The sequence below is a fragment of the Phaethon aethereus genome (assembly GCF_964289735.1).
Source record: "Phaethon aethereus genome assembly, chromosome: 8".
NCBI classification, from domain to species: domain Eukaryota; kingdom Metazoa; phylum Chordata; class Aves; order Phaethontiformes; family Phaethontidae; genus Phaethon; species Phaethon aethereus.
The window spans coordinates 34,989,365-35,004,769 of NC_138584.1; the positions used below are offsets into that span (position 1 = coordinate 34,989,365).

Genomic DNA, 15,405 nt, shown 5'->3' on the forward strand with positions numbered 1-15,405 from the left:
CATAGATACGTTGTTTGCCTTTTTTTCCAAAAGCTAAATGTGAAATACTCAACAATTTTTCATATCAATATGTTGAATGACCCCTAAGGACCCATCTATGCACCGCAGGAACCTGCTGGTCCTGGGGAAGCATGGAAACCTCACACTTACATTCACACACATTTCTAATTACTAGTTGTAACAACCGTACATTCTTCGGCATTTCCTTACCCTCGTGTGAAAACCAACAATAAAACTTTATGCACTTAAAATTACCTCTGTATCATTCGAGGACTTGTCTAGCATCTCGTTAGTAGCTTCCCTTCATCTTGCAACTTTAATTAGCAGCTCCAGCCTGGGATTTACCTATGACTGTCATGGGTGAAGAGTGCTAGCTAATGAATTATTCAAAGTAAATTAAGAGACTAAGGGAGTTCTCTACCTGTCTAACACCAATACACACTTCATTAGCAAATATTTTCACCTGTGACAGTCACAGGTACCTCACAGACTGAATTTTTACGCTCACCTGAAATGGATTCTGTCTATGTCCATGCTAATGTCAAACCCGGAGTTTTACTTCTATAGAGATTACATTAACACTGACAGTTAGTAAATTGGATCCTCAAGATTATAGGATATCTTCATTAAAGCTGGGTAATGCTAGGGACGGTTACGCAGGCAGATTCGTATCACCTTCGAAATAGCCCAGTGTCGCTTGTCAGGATCCCACAGCGTGATTTATCACTACCACTACAGACCTGGTATACCAGCTGAAACTTTCTGGAAACTTTCAGCAACGTTTTTAACTCGGAAAGCATGCAGAAAGCTTCAGCCTTGTTTTACCTGACTCTCCCTGAGCCAGCCTACCTAAGGATCTGCCCCCCATCACCCGGCCAGTTCATCTGCACAACAGCAATTTCTAGCTGCGAAAAGCAGGTCTCAACCGGCGTTTCAACAAGACCGGGTCACTGAGAACAGAACATCACATACGTCTCCGACAGCCTCAAAGACAGAGAATCCAGCACAGTGGAGTTGCAGAAAGATGTGTATTGCTGTGGTCTCTGCCCGAACAGACTGCGCGGGTGCTTCTACACAAAGGCATTAACTTCACATATTGGATACCATAACGAAGGACGGCAGTGTGAGACGTACCCCAGGGAAAAAGGGGCAGCAAGTGAGCTAGCTCCACGCAACGGGGGAAAAGACGCGGGTACGCTTCTGGCAGAACCCAAGGCTCCGTCCCCGTAAGGGAGCACGGGTGGAGAGGAGCACAGCGTGCACGTAGCCGGTCCAAGGCCTCCCTGGGCGCCGGAGCCCAGGATGGGGACCCGCACGCTTCATCCGCGGTGGGGCTGTCAGCCACGTCGTCCCGGGGCCAGGGCCGGCAGGCTGCACCCCGCTCCGAGCGCACAGCCGCATCACACCGCGTTGCACCGCATCGCACCGTGCCAGCACCACATTGCACTGCACTGCACCGCGCCAGCACCACACCTGCACCGCATTGCACTGCACTGCACCGCGCCAGCACCACATTGCCTGCACTGCATTGCACTGCACTGCACCGCGCCAGCACCACATTGCCTGCACTGCATTGCACTGCACTGCACCGCGCCAGCACCGCGCCTGCACCGCATTGCACTGCACTGCACCGCGCCAGCACCACATTGCCTGCACTGCATTGCACTGCACTGCACCGCGCCAGCACCGCGCCTGCACCGCATTGCACTGCACTGCACCGCGCCAGCACCGTGCCTGCACCGCATTGCACTGCACTGCACCGCGCCAGCACCACATTGCCTGCACCGCATTGCACTGCACTGCACCGCGCCAGCACCGCGCCTGCACCGCATTGCACTGCACTGCACCGCGCCAGCACCACATTGCCTGCACTGCATTGCACTGCACTGCACCGCGCCAGCACCGCGCCTGCACCGCATTGCACTGCACTGCACCGCGCCAGCACCACATTGCCTGCACCGCATTGCACTGCACTGCACCGCGCCAGCACCGCGCCTGCACCGCATTGCACCGCGCCAGCACCACATTGCCTGCACTGCATTGCACCGCGCCAGCAGCCTCCTGCCCCGCATGGGCGCCGCACTGAGCCGTGCTGCCGGCCGGGACACCTCCTCCCGCTCCGCGTGTGTCCCCCGGCGTCCCCGTGCGATGGCACAGGCCAGGAGGCTTCTCTCAGCCCCCAGGGAAACGGGAAGATGCCGTCCCAAGCAGCACACTGCTCATCCGCAGGCTCCGGAAGCGGATGCACCATCGCCTTCGCAGTAACTCCCACGCCGAGCAGCACATCCAGCACGTAAGTGTTGGACTCTTCCAGAGGAAAATAATAGAAATGCATCATTGTTGTAGCATCTTGAAACTGCTGGCAGACTATCAGTCAGGATTTGGTACTTGAACCTTTAATGCAGTTTATTATATGAACTGTACCTCTGATACTTGATAGTTGTATAAGTTAAAGCAAATAAATTACCAACAGCAATCAGCTGTATCCTAATTTCTCTGTAAGATGGCAGCCCTGTTATGGCACAGATTCCCACAGGATGCAAGTCTGCTCTCAAGGATATTGATCTGCTCCGCTGTTCTTCCTCCTAATTGTCACCAGTGCAGTCCCCTCCAATTAGCCCGCTCGGCTAACCGGCAGCCTGCGCTCCTGGCGTTCATTATCCATGTAGGTGACAAAGTCAAAGCCTAGCTAAAAAAGAGCCCAAAAAGAATATAAAAACAGTGCAGGCATTTTTTTTTTTTTAACCTGCAATATTTTAATATCCTTACGGGATTGAAAGCTGTCAGTGAAGTAATTTATACAAACACCCTTCAGGAACGCTGTATCAGTGGAGCGGGGAAATGTCCACACTGCCAGGTTTTCTGGAATGAAACAGGAGCCCATCACACAGGAATACAAAGGCGTCATTCTTTTTGCTGACAGAAATCACCGGTTCTAAAAAATGCTGCCTTCCACAATCTAAAGATAAAATTGACTATTAAAGATAAAGTGAACTGTTTACTTATAGAAAAGATTTATGGGTTTATGAACAGAGAACACATGAATAAATTGTTTGCTAAATAACTGGGCGGCGGGGAAGGCACAGAAACGCTTTTAGTTTACTAGGCTGACTGCGTAGGCAGCTCAAATCAGTTCGGTCGCACCTTGCAACCCTGTGCCCCAGGTGTGACGAAGACAAGGTGGAGGTCAAGTGTCTCTTGAACATGTTTTGTACTTTTTTCCGTGTTTACAACCTACATTAAAATATTCTCAATCACACTGCTAGACACAACAGATTTTATTTAGGTCCTTAAAGAAATCAGATTTTTAACATTAAAATTAAAGTAAATTTAATATATCTTAAAGAATGGGATTAATTTCACAGAGACACCCAGCAATGCTCTGAAAAAAGGCTTAGATACAGGAAATTTTCAAATGAGCAAGTGGTAGGTCTCTGCTCTGTTTCATATACCTTGGTGCTAGTGAGGGGACCTGAGGTTCAACAGGACACTTCACCCCCTCCTGCCTGCATAAAAAGGAGTGTCTCCCACAACTATGTCAAAGGAAAGAACCACCTTTCTGACATCATTCAGCTCAACAAAAGGCCTAAATGTATCTTCTGGAGAGGCAACCAGCCACAGTAGATAAGTCCTCTACTTCTTTGATAGCTGATCCCAGTAGTTAATTGCCTATAAAACACTTACTTTGCATTTATGTTGAAATTCTTCGGTTTCAGCTTTTAGTCATTAGTTTTCATTATGGTTTTTTTGCCAAGATTGAATTTTTCTGAGTTGTTTTTTTGACATAAAAACATCCTTCAACACAATGAGGTGCCTATTTCTTTTCTGCTAACCTAATTAGACTGAGCTCTTTAAGCTTCTCCCTGTAAATACTTCCTTCCCACAAAATATTTTTCTCTCTCTTCTGCCATCTTTCTGTTATTTCAGCATCTTTGCGAAAACACACACTGGAACTACACATCGTATTTCACCACCTGTCTCAGCAAGGCATTTGTATTCCTATTCATTACTCCAAACGTCTACACCTCTGGATCCTGTTAGTGTGGGTTTTGCCATGGTGTTACATCAGGACCCGACATAAACTCTATTGTTAGAACGGATCCAGCTTACTGAGCTGTTCCCTTTGAGCAGCTTTCCTCTTCCTTATATCCTATTCCACTCATCACTGTGTCATTTTCAAATCTTATCATCAATAATTTTACATGAAATTTCAAAATATTCATGCAAACAACAAAGAGAAATGCTCCCATTGCTCTCTACTGAAGAACCCCACCAGAAATACTCTTTCCCCCCACACTCAGTGTTGACTCCACATTGATGATTCTTCTCAGGTCTGTTAACTATCCAGATCTTAATCCACCTACCGCAGCCATACTGCTATTGCAGCTTGCCTTGCCGTTGTTTTTTAGGAAGCAGGAGTTTTTATGGTACCAAATCAAACAGCAGTAATAGATGGTGCTTATCATATGTAGCCTTTCAGAGAAGTCTCAAAAGATTGTGATAGGTTTGATATAGTTCTTTCCTCAGAAAGAATGCAAAAAAAAATTGTTTTTGTTAATTACTTGAATCTGTTTGATTTTTCACTGAAGTGTTTTAGATGGTGTATTTCAATGGAATAACGTCTATGGACCGGTGACCTTCTCAACCAGGTCCTGTGGCACTCCAAGGTACAGAGCATCCAGATCTGCTGGCTCACAGATGGTCACCCTTCATAGATAAGTGTTTAATATCTACCTCAGAAGGCATTTAACGATTCCCAAGCAACATCAGTCCACTTCCTTCCAAAAGCAGAGAAGTTATTGAAAATGCTAACATTGATGTAAAGACAGGCAGCCTACTCTTTCCTTCCGGCATGAGCCTATCCCGTTGTTAAGGTTTCACAGACATGAACATCACCTGGATCGGCTACATCTTCTGCTTTCAGACAGGTAACAGAAACTGCTTCATCAAGTGTAAGAAAAATATTTACATACTTACCTTTATTTACATTTATTTATTATTTATTTATAAGAATAATATTTATTATTATTATTTACATATTGCAATAATAGAACGTTAAAATGCTCCAGTAATCATTACCTAAAGATCAGAAGTGAAACCTTACTATATACATCAGGAAAATTAGCTTTCCAATGAAATATGGCATGACCTTCAACTACTAGCATTCACAGGAGAGTCTATATTCAGCCATTCATACATATATTCATAAATTTGGAAATTGTAAATTACATCACAAGATGGATTCAGCCCTACTGAATGCTGAATTCTATCTTTCACTTATGTGCGTCTATCGCAAATAAATATTTATTAGCACGCCCCTACTATTTTCTTCAATGCTCACTCACTTCCTGGTTAAATGCAGGTGTTTTTCATCCATAACTACTATTCAAATTCAAAAGTGAAAGCGATTTGGGAAATAAATTATCTTTTAGGAGTATGTTTAGTGCCACGTGTCTTGCTCCTCTCATTCACATGTGAAATGTTCTCCTTTCCGTCTTCACTGTTTTCCATTCTGTGATGGTAAACCTCGCAGCCGGAGCTGCAGACGGAGACCTACGGAGCGCTCTGCTCCCCAGCACAGACGAGGAGCTGTCTTTGTCACTGTCACACCCAGGGCAGCGGCCAAATTAAAGACATTCATTTTCATGGCTGGTTATTACTGCCTGATAACCTGAATGTTAAGACAAATACATTATCCCTGATGAGATGGAGAGGCTGGAACCAGAGGAGGCTGAAGCAGGATACCAAAAGGACAAGTCTGAAAAAGTATTTGTCACTGAGGTGTTTCTTAAAATCAGAAGGAAAAACAATTAGTTAATTAAGATGAAAAAGCCTGAATAGGAGCTCTCATTTCACGGGGACGTTAGGCAGAAAGCAGCAGCAAGGCTGGGGGCAAGTGTGGACAGGAGAACCGAGAGGGCTGCAAGACAACCAGGCTGCAGGTTTACAAGCGGGACGCTTAGTTGAAAAGGCATTTATCTGAGAGAGGAGGAAATGAAAGACGTGATCTTTTTTAAAAAAATGTCATACTCGAGCTCCTTGGTAGGTATCTACAAGGAGATTTCAGCAGATGAAATGGAGATTTTAGTTTGCAAATCTAGGATGCAAACCTGAAATGAAAATGTATCTGTGTGTCATCTTCAGGGAGATAACACATTGTCGTTTCAAGAGCAGAGAGATAGGAAATGAGGGAGTAACTGAGGGGATCCGAGGCCTGCCCACATGGCAAAAGTGTGGAATAGGACTCTTCAAAAGCAAAAATGGTAATAATTAAAAAAATAACCAAAAGAGGACAGAGAGTCACGAGTGAAGAAGGTTTCGAGACAAGTGCAGCTGGTGATGTTAAAGCGGGATGACAGATCACAAAAAAATGAAAACCAACTATGTTTCGGCAAAACTATTGTCCCTCCTCTACATATTCAGGTTTAACGTCACCATGGAGTATATTGAGCTACTTGCCCAGATAATATTTAGTGGATCTGAGGTTTTCATGTTTACCATACAACCCTCCAGGAGGACACAATTGCCTCCGATGTGCTTTTATGGGTTTAGGGTTGGTTCATTTTGTTTAGACCACCAATCTCATAAATTAACCAAGATTTTCCTGGGTTACAAATTATTTTAGTTTAATGATACAGACATCCCACCCATCACAAGACATTCATAGTCAGATTTCGGGTAGCCAGATCATCCTCTGAAAGAATTTCCTGCTCTTTTTTTTTTTTTTAAGAGTAGGTAGAGCATAGATGTCAAGGAAATCTAATGAATCTCCAGCAGTGAAGCAAGGTGAACCCACCTTGATCAAATATTTCATATGACACATTAGCACGAATACCAGTCATTTTTCACAGCACATCTGGTCTTCAGAGTTTGCTGTTACCTTTACTGTTTCTGACAGAAAACTACCACGCACAGAAAAAGAAACCACCCAAGGCAACAATCAGCACTCGATGTATCAAGTTTACTTTAACCGGTCTAAAAATCATTGCTGCCTTGAAGAACTGCAAAAATCTTTTAGGTGTTCGGTATAACCAAAAATTCCAAAGATCACTTTGCAAAGTAAACAAATACATGTACGTTCACAACTACATTTAGGAAAAAAGTCCTGCACGTTGGAAATCGAACTTGTTACGATTACAGGCATGAGCTGGATGCAGACAGAAACTGGAGTGCCGTCACCGGCTTTGGGAGTGATGTTCCTCCTTCCCGCGCGATCTGCGGCGCCATGGCAGTGCTGAGTCTCAGCACGTCGGACCGATCAGCAGGTTACAAGTTTCAAAAGCCTCTTTCCCCGTTTTCAGAAATTACTCAGGCACAGGAAAATAAAAAGTGCTTAGGCTCCTAATTGCTAAAATAACTGTGGTGTCCCATGGCACTTAGATTATTTTCAAGACAGAATCACAGAATCACTAAGGTTGGAAAGGACTTTCAAGATCATCAAGTCCAACCATTAATCCAGCGCCACCATGTCCCCTAAACCATGTCCTGAAGCGCCACATCCACACGTTTTTTGAACACTTCCAGAGATGGCGACTCCACCACCTCCCTGGGCAGCCTGTTCCAATGCCTGACCACCCTCTCGGTGAAGAAATTTTTCCTAATATCCAACCTAAACCTCCCCTGGTGCAACTTGAGGCCATTTCCTCCCATCCTATCGCTGGTTACTTGGGAGAAGAGACCAACACCCACCTCACCACAACCCCCTTTCAGGTAGCTGTAGAGAGTGATGAGGGCTCCCCTCAGCCTCCTCTTCTCCAGACTGAACACGCCCAGTTCCCTCAGCCACTCCTCATAAGACTTGTGCTCCAGATCCCTCCCCAGCTCCGTTGCCCTTCTCTGGACACGCTCCAGCACCTCAGTGTCCTTCTTGTAGTGAGGGGCCCAACACTGAACACAGGATTTGAGGTGCGGCCTCACCAATGCCGAGTACAGGGGCACGATCCCTGCCCGGCTCCTGCTGGCCACACCATTGCTGATACAGGCCAGGACGCTGTTGGCCTCCTTGGCCACCTGGGCACACTGCCGGCTCATGTTCAGCCGGCTGCCAACCAGCACCCCCAGGTGCCTTTCCGCCGGGCAGCTCTCCAGCCACTCCTCCCCAAGCCTGTAGCGTTGCATGGGGTGGTTGTGGCCAAAGTGCAGGACCCTGCACTTGGCCTTATTAAACCTCATTACTAAAGCCAATTTTTAGACATTACTAGAAGACAATTTTTAAAAAGCCTTTAAAATTAGTTAGTATAGTCAATGAATAATCAAAACAATTTTACTATGCGTCTAAGGAAAGAAACAGAAAAGAAGTATTTAGTGCTGCCCATGAATCCCTAGCCATACTGCAAACTGAAACTTCCCTATTGTTTCCAATACGCTGAAAGTATAGTTTATAACAAATACTTACTTGCTCTTATGCTGAGACACAAATAATGACAATACCACTCAAACCAGTGATCAGAATATATTTTATGACGTCTAGTATAATTTTTACCCAGGAAAAGTATTGACAGCCGTACTCATGAAAACATCCTTTTGGAACAGAGGGCAGATAACCTAAACTATCGGGTTCATTTTCCGAAGAAATCTGAAATATTCTGTTAATTGCTGTACAAGTCTTGCCCCGGAAAGAGAAGCTAATTAAATGAATGTAGAAATATTTTAAATTTTAAAAGATCTTGCCAGAACCCTTTGTTGCAGGACTTGGTACGAACGTGATGCATCCCACCTCCAGAGTAATGAGAAACGAAGAGCCGTGTCCGAACAGACCCACTGCAAAGGGGGTACGACACCTCTGGGAGAGGACCTGAGACCCTCTACCCTCCACCGGCGTGTTCTTCATCCACCAAACGCCACCCGCAGCAAAGCGCGCAGATTCGAAAACCTCAGGTTGGAAACTGGCAGCCTTTTCGCCCAGCTTTCAGGCAGAACAGACGCAGACAAATCTGTTTGCCTTCATAAAGCTCGGTATTAAGAAGACGGCAAACAGAATAACAAACACTAATACTAGCCTTTGCTTCTTACTGTGAATTTTTGCTATTCATATAGCGTCATAAAGACACTAACTTGTATCAATATCATTAACCGTTCAAAACCATTCTTGCTTGCAACCTCACGTGCAATTAAAAACCAGCTCCAAAGCACTTCCCGCAGCTGAAAATCACTTTCTATTGCAAAAGGACTCCTCCTGAAGGTCTGTGCAAAATGCGCTCTTAAATATTATCTTTCCAGGTTCATTTCTCCCAGAAACCACACAGTCAGGAATATATATTGTAATATGGAATATATATTGTAATATGGAGCCAAATTTGCAACCCAGCTTCTGCTGAAGTTAAAGAAGATCGTTAATAGACCTAATTCTTCATTTCACTATGCACCACACTAACAGGTTCAACAGATCTTTATGCTGGTCCAAACAGCCTTGTTATTTATAACCACTTTTAGACGACTTTACAGTATGGATTCGAACATACACAAATGAAGATAACAAAATTACCTTTTGTCTTAAATAATCTAACAAGCTGGTCTAATTTAAAATTAATGGGCTGTAATGAATATCTGGACAGTTTCAAAATAAATTAAGTGAGGAACCAGGTTACATTTAATCAAGCTGTCATGCAAATTAGCAGCTTCACTCAGTGACTACTATTTAAAGAAGTTCTTTGCTAGCGAAAATGTTTTTGGAACCATTACAGGAACTATACACTGTTTGTTAAAGACAGATGAATGCTAAGAAGTACAGCTCCCCCAGTACCAGGTTCATAATTACATTATCGTAAAGCTTTGCTTGACAGGGAAACTCCACATCAGCCTGCTGGGGGCGGGGGGTTAGCTATAGTAAATATTTGCAGAAAATAACTCTTAATCTGCAATATTATACACTGCTGCCAGGAAAAAAAAAAAAAGAAAAAGAAAAAACCTAGAAACTAACCAAACTAAAACAAAATTAAAAAAAGAAAGACCACAAAAAACCCCAAAACAACCAACGAAACAAAAAAAAATTATATAAGCACACGATTCTTACAGGAAGAGAAAAACGCAGGAAATGTCCCTTTCTGCAGGGAAGGAAGCTGTAAGAAGGAACCCCCCAGCTCCCACGCCTCCCAGCAGCAGGTCGCCATGGGCTCCCAGCCACCCCAGGGCACTCGCTGGCCCCGGGCTCGGGTGCTCGACAGGCGCCAGCGGTGAACAACCAGCGGCGCGCAGCCAAGATGCACATTCCCGAGACCCTTCCTTCCCAAGACTTATTATCTTTTAATCATTACAGCCAGCCCTAGGAAGGCATCACCTATTAAAAATGGCCAAAATTATACTTCAGTAGTGGGAAAGGCACTTACTTCTTAATTGAGTGTTGCTCTTTATTATCAGCTGATGGTGCTAACTGATGTACGAGGTGCTGCCACTTCACACAAGGGCTGAAAACTTCAGTAATCGGTGTGCTGAACCCCTGTTGTTTTTTTAGGTGAACATTACTGATTCTCACCCAGATAAAGCATAAGAAAGAACGTTCTTGATTCTGCCATCACACAGGTATAGATGTATATCATTAAACAGCATACACATGTAGTCAAATTAATATTCTTAAATAGAAAAAGGAATCCTTTATTCTCCTATGAATATATTTGTATTGCTCCTCTGCATCCAGTCAAACTTTTTACTAGCAGATGTGCTTTGGATATTGTAATTTATCTGCTTCTAACTTACGAATAATGTGTCAAGTCCTCTCCAAAGACTGCAAGCATTTGCAAAGAAACTGTATTCTAGGTAACATAAACTTTGATCAACGGTAAATACTGCACATCACTTGCTACTATAAAAAATAATATTACTTTGTTCTATTACAATGTATTATCTTCCATCTAAGAATTCAAAAGGTTTGCAAAAAATGTTAACAACCTAAGCTTATGCCACTTCCCTGCCGCCTCCCCAGGAAGAACCACAGGAATTTCAATCACGCTCGTATTTAGTGAACATCTGAGGCTTTATGCCTATGTTCTGTTTGGTTTTGGTTTACGCACTTACAATTCTAAGTGCTGCATCCCAAAAATACTTTATCATGAACTTTAATGTTAGTGAGACAGTGGATTCTCCTGACGATTTACTGTAACTATAATAAGCAGGACAAATATCCATAGATTTGACACCAAAATACCATTTAGACTCCACGAATGACCAACTGGGTGTCTCCTCCCGCTTAGTCAGCGCTTGAAGGCTTGGCTCCAGGACTGACTTGGCTCTTCTGTGAGTTACAACATCCTTAAGTCACACAGATAAATGCACTCAACCATCCTTAAGGTTATATTCCACTTTTCTGCACAAGTATTACTTCCATGAACACTTGAAAACAATGTTCACTCTATCCTTCCCTTGGTTAATCTTGCAAAAAGCAAATGTATTTGGATGTGTCTAAAATATTAAAAAGTTTGCTTTCCAAGACAGTCATTCCAGATGTAGTATATCTGAATTAAAACCAAATTTTGTTACATAAACTCTTCTCTTTCACTGTTAACTTTACCTAGCTAATATATTAAAAAAAAAGCAAGAATCAGCACAGCCCACTGGAAACGTGATGTTTCAAGAGTTATTTGAATTAAGTCCCAAATATATAGGCAGTGGTCAGGGTTGTTACTATTTTCATTAACAGAATAATGTGTTCCCTGGGCATTAACGACTTCATTGCAGTACACATAAATGCTAAAATAGGTGGTATGGAGGGAAAGGAGAACTGCTGCTGGGGGGAGAAGGCCATAGGCACAGAAAAAAATAACATGCGGGTAGCAAAACTACCCTGGCGTGCCAGCTACCCGTATCTAGAAAGGCTAGGCTTCCTAGAACGTTAATCAGCCACCTTACCACGTACGTCTTATCGGTATTTATCAAAGAATGTGTGTTAACTTGAAATATTTACACAAAACTACTGCACTCGGTGAGGTAAGTATCACAGAAAGTGCTCCTCACACCTCCACAGCCAGGGTCCATTAAATCCGTTACCCGTTGATAAAATCAATACGGATGGATCACAAAAGTGCTAGGGGCAAAAAAAGAATAAAAAAGTCACGCTCAGATATTTGGATATATGACATGAAAGACAAAAAAAACCCCAAACCAGCTCTGCGACGTGCAGGAGATGACCCCGGCACCCTGGGCGCGCCCCGGATCACCGGACTGTCACCGCACACGTGCGGGGGCTGGACCGCGTGCCCTGGGGCTAATGCAGCCCGGGGGAAAGCTGCAGGTTTTACATTCTCCTCACAAGGGCATGCAGCTCTGTGTGTGTATATATATATACAAAAAAAAAAAAACCAGAAAATTCAACTCCCATATCTATGGTAAAGACTCTTGGATCTTCTCCACTCCACACCTGCGCCCCAAGTTTAATTTTAAATTTTGGACAGTTTTCGGCGTTTCATAGATACTCAATGCACGGGCTCAGGGCGCTCGCGATGCCTCGCCTCCTCTTCCTCTGCCCTCACCCCTTCACGCCTTCGCACTCGCCGCAGACGCCGTCGACCGCTCCGCCTCTTACGGCGGATTACAACCAGAACTCCTGCCGGCATTGCGTGGTGCCGGGCGGCAGGGCCGCGCGCCGCTGCGCGGCTGCTCCCCAGAAGCTCCCGCGGAAGGCTCAGCCCAACGCGGCCCCCCCAGCCTGGGCAGCCCCGAGCTGCAGACCCCCCCAGATGACCGGGTTATCCCAGTTTAACTGGCCGGCTGTGTTTTGTCTTTAGCACGTACACCGTCGTACTACCAGAAATGTAACATAAAGAAGGTTGATGTAGGTAAAAAAAAAGTCACAAATTAAATACAATTAACTAAATTAATTTTAAACTCATTTCCAGCTGTGCACAACACTCTATACTTAAAAAAAAAAAAGTAGCTGTGACAAAAGATATATTTTGTTCTTTCTTCCTCTGCTATTTAATAGTCTCAGAATGAAAAGCCTAATGCAATTTTCTAGTCCAGTTGTTCCAGCCGGGGAGAAGATGCTCGCCATAATTAGGCCTCTTCCATAACACATTTACTCATCACCCAATCTCCTGCGCCTGCGACCGAAGCTCCGCACCCGTGAACCGGTGGCCCGTTCCTTCACCACTGGTCATCTTCCCATCATCTTCTCTCCTCTCGCCGATTCGGATCCTGCTTCTGCGCTTCTTCACGGGTCGCAGAGAGAAAAGCGAAGTTCGGCGACCACAGAGAAGAAGACATGACAGGCTGCGTGCTCCTCATGGCAGTGGACCCTGCGCATGGGGTCTTCCCGACTGGGCTCTGCTGGTGCGTGCTGGGTGACACGGGGCGATGCCCCGGGCCGGGAGGCCCCGGGAGCCGCTCGCCCCCGGGAGCCGGCGGGCTGGCGTGGCGCGAGGCTTGGCGACAGACCTGCGGGAAGGACCAGCCCTGCGCCCTGCCCCAGCAGTTACCTTTACTCTTTCCGGGGTACTTAACGTGTCCGGTGTATTGATTATTTATCGGTAACTTCGCCTTTCAGCTGTGCGTGCCCATCCTCTTATCGGCCAGGCAGGGACTCAAAGTTCTGTCGAAAGCAGAAGCTGCAGTGCAGCCTCGATGGCGGCGCGCGGAGCTGCGCAGCCGCCGGCGCGCGTGGGGTGACACAGGGCTCCTGCCTTTTGAAAACAGTGTATGCACCAAACTGCCTCATAGTGGGAAACTGCAGGAAGTAAACGAGCTCTCCGATGGCAGGAGATCTTTCGGACAAGGATTGGAGACATTGCTTAATACAGAGGGCGTGAACTATTTAATTACGTTCGAGTCGTTACCCAGAACCGCCTCTCTGAGCGGGGCCCGCGTGCCCCAGGGGGGTGCCGTCGGCGCGGGCCCGGCGCGGGTCCCTGCGGCAGCCGGACCTGGTGCTGCCGGGTGGCTCCCGGGGCCGCTCCAGCCCCGCTCCACGTCCCCGGCCCGGCAGCCCGTTAACCGCCGGGTTAACGAACAGAGAAGAACAAAGAGCCCCTCCCGGCGACAGGCTGGGCGAGTGCTAGGTAAGCGTCTGGCTAGCAGGCGAGTTCTCACTTTTTTTCTAATAAGCGGCGCGGGTTTCCAAAATCCTGGAGAGTGACATCTGGTACAGGCCGGGACAGGATGCTGGTCTCCTGGTTTCTCGTTGAACTGTCAACTCAACAGTCTACTTCATGGCTCCTCTTCCTCCAGAAACAGCCCTAAAGGACCTCCAGGGCTAATGGGTGTAATTTAACACGCCAATATCTTCTGAAGAATTTTTCAGGATTATTTGGACAGTGTACGTTATGTTTCTCAAGCCATCATATTAATTTACGCCCTATAACACCTCACAAAAAAAAAAAAATCCTGAAGAATTAACGTAACCTGAACAGTAAAGGTTGGGATTGTCTTTGTGGAGAGGAATATAATGATAATTTCTATAACGGAGATATGCAAGTTAGCTTTCACATGTTGTTATAGCACACTTAAAAGATTTTGAAGGTCACAGTGGCTTCCTACAATCCCTGCCCACAGCACCTAAAAAATCTATTTACACATCGTAAAACAAGACCTGCGATATGAGACCTTAGTACCTGAAATAAAACTTTAGACTAATCAGTCTTTTTTTCCCCCATGTTTATATTAGCATTTCAGTGACATTTTTAATATATAACTTTAGATTTAGTTAATAACTGTCTTGAACAGGAATTATAAGAGAATTACACTGCTGAATGGGAGTGTGATTAGCAGTCAGAAGTGGCCTGTTGAGTCCAACCATAGAAGGTGTGCCCTAAGTGCTGCAATACCATTTAACTTATATCGAGACGATCTAAAGTAGTAGCTAGACAGTGAAACACTTGAAGACTCCTCTCTATATAACACACTTAAAAATACATGATTTTGCCAGTTTACTCATTTAATTCCTATGACAAATTCAGGATAATTATGATATAACACATCAAGATAAATGCATACATACTTTTAATGAATAAAAGTATTATAATATTTTGTAAATATTATACCACCATATTAAATGCCTAAACAAAAGCATTTAGCATGAATATCATACAAATAAATGTTTTAATTATTGCATTCTTATGTATTATTTCATTCTGTAAGCAACACAATACCTGCAAAACTACTGCATTTTTACTCCCACTGGTATGAGATTTTTATCGCATCTATTAAAGCACATAACTAAGCTAACTCAATACTTCATAAGCACAGATCCGAAAATAAGTCAATTTAATAATGTAAGTCCTTTCTGAGACCTTCATATACAGTTGTGCTCATTTCTTAGCTAATTTAGTTCATCTGATCCAATTCCTCATTAAAAACTGCTATGTTGTGACGGTGAGGAACAGAATAACTGAAATAATTGGTTTTAGCCTGATAGAGTTACCTATTTGAAATCAAGCTTTCAATAAATCTGGGTTCATTTATCTTGCAGAAAAGACCTCA

The 15,405-nt window shown here is 44.5% G+C and overlaps 1 protein-coding gene across 1 annotated transcript in view; it reads right to left on the reverse strand.

Moving 5' to 3' along the window:
• Nucleotides 1-15,405, reverse strand: part of NEGR1 (neuronal growth regulator 1) — a gene marked incomplete at its 3' end in the record, with an annotated part of 295,437 nt that overhangs the window by 266,544 nt on the left and 13,488 nt on the right. The gene's annotated exons all lie outside the window — the stretch shown is intronic.